Here is an 8,541-nt window from a genome sequence, read left to right as displayed (position 1 = left end):
GCTTTTAATTAGAATTCTGTGATTAGTGAGATGTTGTTATTCTTCATTCTTATTCATAGTGTCTGGCCGGCTCTATGCGTTATCAGTAGTCTAGCTCATGCAAGGGTGCAATCTCTCTTAGCTCACCAGCTAGAGATACCCCTAGAAATATCAAACTGTCCTGCAATGGCTCAAGAACATGAGTACCAACTTCAGGGCAGATTGTGACGAGCCAAGGCACCAACCATAAATTGGAGTTTTATATGTACATTGATTGTTGAAATTATCATGTGTAAGCTCCTCAGCGCTATAACAGCCTTAACTTGGAGTCATTAGGCCCTCCCCTTTGGTACCGTGATCTGTCTTGCCACCCAGGTGCGCTTACCTTTGTGATAGATGGTGCCTTCACTAAGGATCATGGCAATATTTGGGTTACTCCCACTACCAAAGGATCAGGCACTTACCTCAAGTCAATTGCACCTTAGTGGGAGTGTGTGCACGTTATGGGCATTTTGAACATTACTTAAAGAGCGCAGAGTTACATTTGCATGGGTGTTTATTTGAACTCGGCAGTTCCTGGTTTTCTGAAGTTTGAGTTTTGCTGAACTCTGTGTTCTGGAAGGGCATGACTATCATCAGATAACCCTAACTCTGCATTATGAAGCATTTTGCCTTTTAATTTCCTAGTTTTTTAAAACAAAATAGAAAATATTTTGGTAGTTAATTAAGTCATTTAAGCAGTTGTAGACCTCACCTAGGTTTGCAATTGATGTGCTACTGTGATTAGGTAATAATCCAAATAGCTAGCTTTTATATAGTGCTTTTCATTAGTAGCGCTCAAAGAACATAACATCATTATCTCCATTTTACATATGGGAAACTGAGGCACAAAGATAAGTGAAGTGACTTGTCCAACATCACCCAGCAGACCTGTGGCAGAGCTAGAAATAGTCCCTGTCCAGTGGCCTTTCCACTAGGACACCTGCTTGCTATGTGATTCCTCAGAGCTCCTCTCCCCTCCTGTATATTTTAGTCTAGTGCATGGGGATAATGGTTGTGCTTTGAAATGTTTGCAATGCGTAGCTGTCTCAGACAGCTGCAGCGGCACAGGAGCTAGCAAACAGAGCTGTAAACAGGGGAGTTTGAGTGGGAGTTCTGTTGGAAGAGAAGGTATTTGTAGGGAGATGGCTGGGAGATGTCCAGTTAATCTCCACGCCAGATTTTAGCATTGAGAGGGAAGAAGACCAAGTAAGAAAGGCTACAGCCGTGGGTAGGAGAATGTATATAAGGAGTGAGGGCAATGTGGATACTAGCCTAATAGGTTATACTGGCTGTAGAATGACTGTGTCTAATAGAGTACAAAATGTGAGTGAGGCCAAACAGCAAAAATTAAGATGTTTGTATACCAATGCAAGGAGCCTAGGTAACAAAATGGAGGAACTAGAGCTACTGGTGCAGGAAGTGAAACCAGATATTGTAGGGATAACAGAAACATGGTGGAATAGTAGTCATGACTGGACTACAGGTATTGAAGGGTATGTGCTGTTTAGAAAAGACAGAAATAAAGGTAAAGGTGGTGGAGTAGCATTGTATATCAATGATGAGGTAGAATGTAAAGAAATAAGAAGCAATGAAATGGATAAGACAGAGTCCGTCTGGGCAAAAATTACATTGGGGAAGATAACTAGTAGAGCCTCTCCTACGATAGTGCTTGGGGTGTGCTAGAGATCTCCGGGATCTAATTTGGATATGGATAGAGCCCTTTTTAATGTTTTTAATAAAGTAAATACTAATGGAAACTGCATGATCATGGGAGACTTTAACTTCCCAGATATAGACTGGAGAACCAGTGCTAGTAATAATAATAGGGCTCAGATTTTCCTAGATGCGATAGCTGATGGATTCCTTCATCAAGTAGTTGCTGAACCGACTAGAGGGGATGCCGTTTTAGATTTAATTTTGGTGAGTAGTGAGGACCTCATAGAAGAAATGGTTGTAGGGGATAATCTTGGCTCAAGTGATCATGAGCTAATTCAGTTCAAACTGAATGGAAGGATTAACAAAAATAAATCTGCAACTAGGGTTTTTGATTTCAAAAGGGCTGACTTTCAAAAATTAAGGAAATTAGTTAGGGAAGTGGATTGGATTGAAGAATTTATGGATCTAAAGGTAGAGGAGGCCTGGTATTACTTTAAATCAAAGCTGCAGAAGCTATCGGAAGCCTGTATCCCAAGAAAGGGAAAAATTCATAGGAAGGAGTTGTAGACCAAGCTGGATGAGCAAGCATCTTGGAGAGGTGATTAAGAAGCAGAAAGCGTACAGGAAGTGGAAGATGGGAGGGATCAGCAAGGAAAGCTACCGTATTGAGGTCAGAACATGTAGGGATAAAGTGAGACAGGCTAAAAGTCGAGTAGAGTTGGACCTTGCAAAGGGAATTAAAACCAATAGTAAAAGGTTCTATAGCCATATAAATAAGAAGAAAACTAGGAAAGAAAAAGTGGGGCCGCTAAACACTGAGGATGGAGTGGAGGTTAAAGATAATCTAGGCATGGCCCAATATCTAAACAAATACTTTGCCTCAGTCTTTAATAAGCTAAAGAGGATCTTGGGGATAATGGTAGTATGACAAATGGGAATGAGGATATGGAGGTAGATACTACCATATCTGAGGTAGACGCGAAACTCAAACAGCTTAATGGGACTAAATCGGGGGGCCCAGATAATCTTCATCCAAGAATATTAAAGAAATTGGCACCCGAAATTGCAATCCCATTAGGAAGAATTTTTAATGAATCTGTAAACTCAGGAGTTGTACCGAATGATTGGAGAATTGCTAATATAGTTCCTATTTTTAAGAAAGGGAAAAAAAAGTGATCCAGGTAACTACAGGCCAGTTAGTTTGACATCTGTAGTATGCAAGGTCCTGGAAAAAATTTTGAAGGAGAAATTAGTTAAGGACATTGAAGTCAATGGTAAATGGGACAAAATACAACATGGTTTTACAAAAGGTAGATCGTGCCAAACCAACCTAATCTCCTTTTTTGAAAAAGTAACAGATTTTTTAGATAACGGAAATGCAATGGATCTAATTTACCTAGATTTCAGTAAGGCGTTTGATACCGTGCCACATGGGGAATTAATAGTTAAATTGGAGAAGATGGGGATCAATATGAACATCAAAAGGTGGATAAGGAATTGGTTAAAGGGGAGACTGCAACGGGTCCTACTGAAAGGCGAACTGAAAGGCTGGAGGGAGGTTACCAGTGGAGTTCCTCAGGGATTGGTTTTGGGACCAATCTTATTTAATCTTTTTATTACTGACCTTGGCACAAAAAGTGGGAGTGTGCTAATAAAGTTTGCAGATGATACAAAGCTGGGAGGTATTGCCAATTCGGAGAAGGATCGGGATATTATACAGGAGGATCTGGATGATCTTGTAAACTGGAGTAATAGTAATAGGATGAAATTTAATAGTGAGAAGTGTAAGGTTATGCATTTAGGGATTAATAACAAGAATTTTAGTTATAAGTTGGGGATGCATCAATTAGAAGTAATGGAAGAGGAGAAGGACCTTGGAGTATTGGTTGATCATAGAATGACTATGAGCTGCCAATGTGATATGGCTGTGAAAAAAGCTAATGTGGTTTTGGGATGCATCAGGAGAGGCATTTCCAGTAGGGATAAGGAGATTTTAGTACCATTATACAAGGCACTGGTGAGACTTCACCTAGAATACTGTGTGCAGTTCTGGTCTCCCATGTTTAAAAAGGATGAATTCAAACTGGAGCAGGTACAGAGAAGGGCTACTAGGATGATCCAAGGAATGGAAAACCTGTCTTATGAAAGGAGACTTAAGGAGCTTGGCTTGTTTAACCGAACTAAAAGAAGATTGAGGGGAGATATGATTGCTCTCTATAAATATATCAGAGGGATAAATACAGGAGAGGGAGAGGAATTATTTAAGCTCAGCACCAATGTGGACACAAGAACAAATGGGTATAAACTGGCCACCAGGAAGTTTAGACTTGAAATTAGACGAAGGTTTCTAACCATCAGAGGAGTGAAGTTTTGGAATAGCCTTCCAAGGGAAGCAGTGGGGGCAAAAGATCTATCTGGCTTTAAGATTCTACTCGATAAGTTTATGGAGGAGGTGGTATGATGGGATAATGTGATTTTGGTAAGTAATTGATCTTTAAATATTCAGGGTAAATAGGACTAATCCCCTGAGATGGGATATTAGATGGATGGGATCTGAGTTACCCAGGAAAGAATTTTCTGTAGTATCTGGCTGGTGAATCTTGCCCATATGCTCAGGGTTTAGCTGATTGCCATATTTGGGGTCGGGAAGGAATTTTCCTCCAGGGCAGATTGGAGAGTCTCTGGAGCTTTTTCGCCTTCCTCTGTAGCATGGGGCACGGGTCACTTGAGGGAGGCTTCTCTGCTCCTTGAAGTCTTTAAACCATGATTTGAGGACTTCAATAGCTCAGACATAGGTGAGGTTTTTCATAAGGGTGGGTGGGTGAGATTCTGTGGCCTGCGCTGTGCAGGAGGTCAGACTAGATGATCATAATGGTCCCTTCTGACCTTAGTATCTATGAATCTCCTCCATGGTCTATGTCCCAAAACTGTGACAGAATTACATGGTGGTTACAGTAACTTTAAGTGTGAGAGAAGATTAGTGTTTTTCTTCTTCTCCAGCCCCTGCCACACCATTTCCCAGGACTTGTAGCCCCCTTCTCCCCCCCCCCCCCCCACAACATCAACATTTCCAGCTCCTCTCCTGTTCTTGGCTGATTAAGCTGTTTGTTCTGTACTGTAAAACCCATTAATATGTAAGAAGGTGCTCCTTGATGTCTCCTTCCTTATGGTGCTGTGTACACAGATCACAGGTAGGAGTTAACTGGAAGGCCACACACGGGTTTGTTTATATAGCCCAAGTTGCATGCTAAGATATGCTCACTCCCAGATGGGACTCCATGCCCCAGTCCAGTCAACCTCCCCCTCCGAACAAGACTCTTTTCCCCCTCCACACGTTCCAACCCCTCACATAGGCGATGTGTATCGTAACTTCGTTTTCTGGATTTCTGATGTTTACATTTGTGTTATCTTCATTTCCTCCAACCCAGATCCCAGCTAACATGGAGGGGCAGGGCTAGCAGCTCAGTTACCCTGAGAGTAGCAGTGTCCCCCAGATCCCTGAACACATAGGGAAAAGGGCTCAAACCCTTTGTATTCTTTGATTTAACTATTCCTATTAATATGTATAAATGCAAAATTTAAAAATAAAATAAGCCTGAAGTTCGGTCCTTGATTTGGTTCCAGATACTTTATTTAATTCAGTCTAAGAACCTGGCGTAATACAACGAGTGGTGAAATTCAAAATTTTATTATGATAGCACTAAAGGAAGCATGCATAAAACAATCAGCGTTTAGCTACTTAATACTACATTTATACTCCTGTTCCTAAGATGAAATAATGTCAAGGGGTGATTAGTCCCTTGATGCCAGAATGGTGATGGGTCCTTCTTTTAAGTTGTGTTTGGTGGTGCATAGAACTTTCCCTCAGTTGGGGAAAAACAACAAGGAGTCCCGTGGCACCTTAAAGAGTAACAGATTTATTTGGGCATAAGTTTTCATGGGTAAAAACCCCACTTTTTCAGATGCATGGAGTGAAAATTACAGATAAAAGCGTAAATAAACTGGTACATGAAGAAAAGGGAGTTACCTTACAAGTGGAGAACCAGTGTTGACAGGGCCAATTCTATCACAGTGGATGTGGTCCGCTCCCAGTAATTGATGAGGAGGTGTCAATACGAAGAGAGTATGTACATTGGCCAAATCTGACAGTCTCTACGTAAAAGAATAAATGGACACAAATCAGACATCAGGAATGGTAACATACAAAAGCCAGTAGGAGAACACTTCAGTCTCCCTGGACATTCTATAGCAGATTTAAAAGTAGCCATACTTCAGCAAAAAAAACCCTTCAAAAACAGACATCAAAGAGAAACTGCAGAGCTACAATTCATTTGCAAATGTAACAACATTAATTTGGGCTTGAATAGGGACTGGGTGGCTGGCTCACTACAAAAGCAATTTTCCCTCTCTTCTGTGCCCCCAAACATCATCTACTTTTTAATTGGCTATTAATTTATTAATAATAAATATCATTCTAATTGCCATTTGTGTTAATGCAAATTCTGCAGTTACCACTATTACAAAACATCCAAAAATTCCCCTACTACTCTTGCTAAAGCCAGTTAAAACAAAAATGTTTACCTAACAACCCAAGTTTTTGCCTTGAGTCACTTCTATTAATAATGCTTATTTACTCATGCAGAGGGGTAGGGCTCCCCAGATCCCAGAGTGCATGTGTGTGTGCGTGTGCGCACACACACACACACAACCCAAGCTGACCGCACCAACCCAAACCCCCAGATTCGAGTACTGCCCCTCACATTCTATAATCCCTCCTGTCGTCTTCTCTCTCACTTCCCCTAAACCCTACCCCTCCCATTTAACTGAGCTCCCCAGTCCTCTGGCCCCCGCTACCCATTCCCCATCCCCACAATACTCCCATCCTGGGCTGCAGATCCAAACCCCTCTTCCTATTCTTGCATGCCAATCACATCTTCTCCCAGTGAGCATTTGCCTGTGTAATTTGTTTACTTTTTTAAAAATAGTTTCAGTGCCTTCTCAGATTACATTTCTTTAAAAGAAAATTTGCCTAAATTAAGATTTTCACCAAATGTTTACACTTCATTCTCAGATTTCTACCCAGGGTGGGTTTCGAACTTGAAGGTTGCTAGAATCTGAATTTAATGAAATGCTGTTTTTTCTGAGAGTTGTATATTGGGAACCATTTGCTCAAATGACCGCACAGTTGGATTATTAAGGGTATGTCTACACGTAAAACACTACAGGGGCGCCACTATAGCGCTCCAGTGTAGACACCACCTATGCCGACGGAGGATAGGGCATAGTTAATCCATTTTACTGAGAGGCAGTAGCTAGGTCAATGTCTACATGGGATTTAGGTTGGCTTAACTATGCTGCTCAGGGGGTGTGGATAGTTATGCGAGCCTAATTTTCTAGACCAGGTTTTACCCTATCTACACTCCCTAGAGCATAGCAAATATTAAGACAATCCATATAAGCACTTAAATTTTAGATCACTAAGAAGAGTCGTTCTTTCAACAGGAAAGGCTTCTGAACCTTAGAGCAGAACTGGCACTTATAATATTGTATGAAATTAGAGGGAGAGTGGAGCAGAGGAAAGGTTTACACCTCCATCATCAGCAGAGAAGTATAAAGTGGCCCATTCATCTCAATGAGGTGTACTCAGCTGAAAGAGAATACCCAAGGGAGATATATACAGCCCAAACCAATAGCTTTGAGATGAGTGAACAGTTCCATTCATATCAATGGGTGTTCTCTGAAGAGTTTCTGATGTGTCAAACATACTGGTTTTCAGCTCATCACAGAGTGTATTCTTAGTACATGCTTTAAGCATGCCTGTTCTAAGCTCCCAACCCAGAGAGTCAGGGCTTCCCCAAACCCCGGTAAACACACGGGCTAGGGAGTGGGGCTCAGGTACTCTCAGCAAGTCAAGGTCCCTTCCAGAACCTGGCTCACATAAGGAGGGGCATGGAAGGGAGGTCACACCACTGTAGATGGGCTGGGACCCCCCTAAATTGTGGCATACACTAGAGAGGAAATGTGGGGCTGACAGTCTGACCCAGGGGAAAATTCCTTCCTGACCTCGAATATGAAGATCAGTTAGACCTTGAGCATGTCCCAGCCAGACACTTGGGAAAGAATTCTCTGTAGTAACTCAGAGCCCTCCCCATCTAATGTCTCAGCGAGATAATTGCTGCTACCAGTTGCAGGTTGGCTACATGCCATTGTAGACTTTCCCTCACTCCACTGCTCCCTTGCATTTGCCCAATGGCAAATACAGCTCCATCCAAAGAAGTGATGGATGTAAGCGAAAGAGGAAAGCTGGGCATGTGGGGAGTGGCTGCAGTCAAGGGATTGCAGCCAGAAGAGAAAGATGGGAATCTCTCTCAGGTGGCTGGGAACCGTGCTGAGAAAAATAAATTTGGCAGCTAGATCATTAGAAGTAAGTATGAAATTAATCAGGAGGCTTTCTCCAGTGTGGTGATGTTTATAAAACATGTTGCTTGATTGTCGCACTAAACTTGAAAATATCCTACTCTAATTTCAGGATGGGTCTGGAAAGATAATCACTCACTGTAGGATTTTAAGTGTCAGAATCAATCCCCAAGCACATGGTTCTACATTTGAACTCAACCAAACAGTTTCTTTCAATGGCAACAGTAGCAGGCGTCACAGTTCAGGGCAATGACATCTACTCTGTTCTGGCTCCCTAGTCATTACCTTTCTTGGGTAGAGACCTGCATCTCTCTCTCTCTCCCTGCTGACCAGGTTTTTTTCAGGCTGAACAGGTCCCTGCCTTCACTGTGTTATTCCCAGCAAAACACAGCCTGTCTAATTAGGCCTGCTTGCTTTCTCTTCAGAGACAGTGTAACTGCCTACAGT

This window comes from Dermochelys coriacea, chromosome 11 (genome assembly GCF_009764565.3).
Source record: "Dermochelys coriacea isolate rDerCor1 chromosome 11, rDerCor1.pri.v4, whole genome shotgun sequence".
Taxonomy (NCBI): domain Eukaryota; kingdom Metazoa; phylum Chordata; order Testudines; family Dermochelyidae; genus Dermochelys; species Dermochelys coriacea.
Note: the sequence above shows the minus strand (reverse complement) of the source record.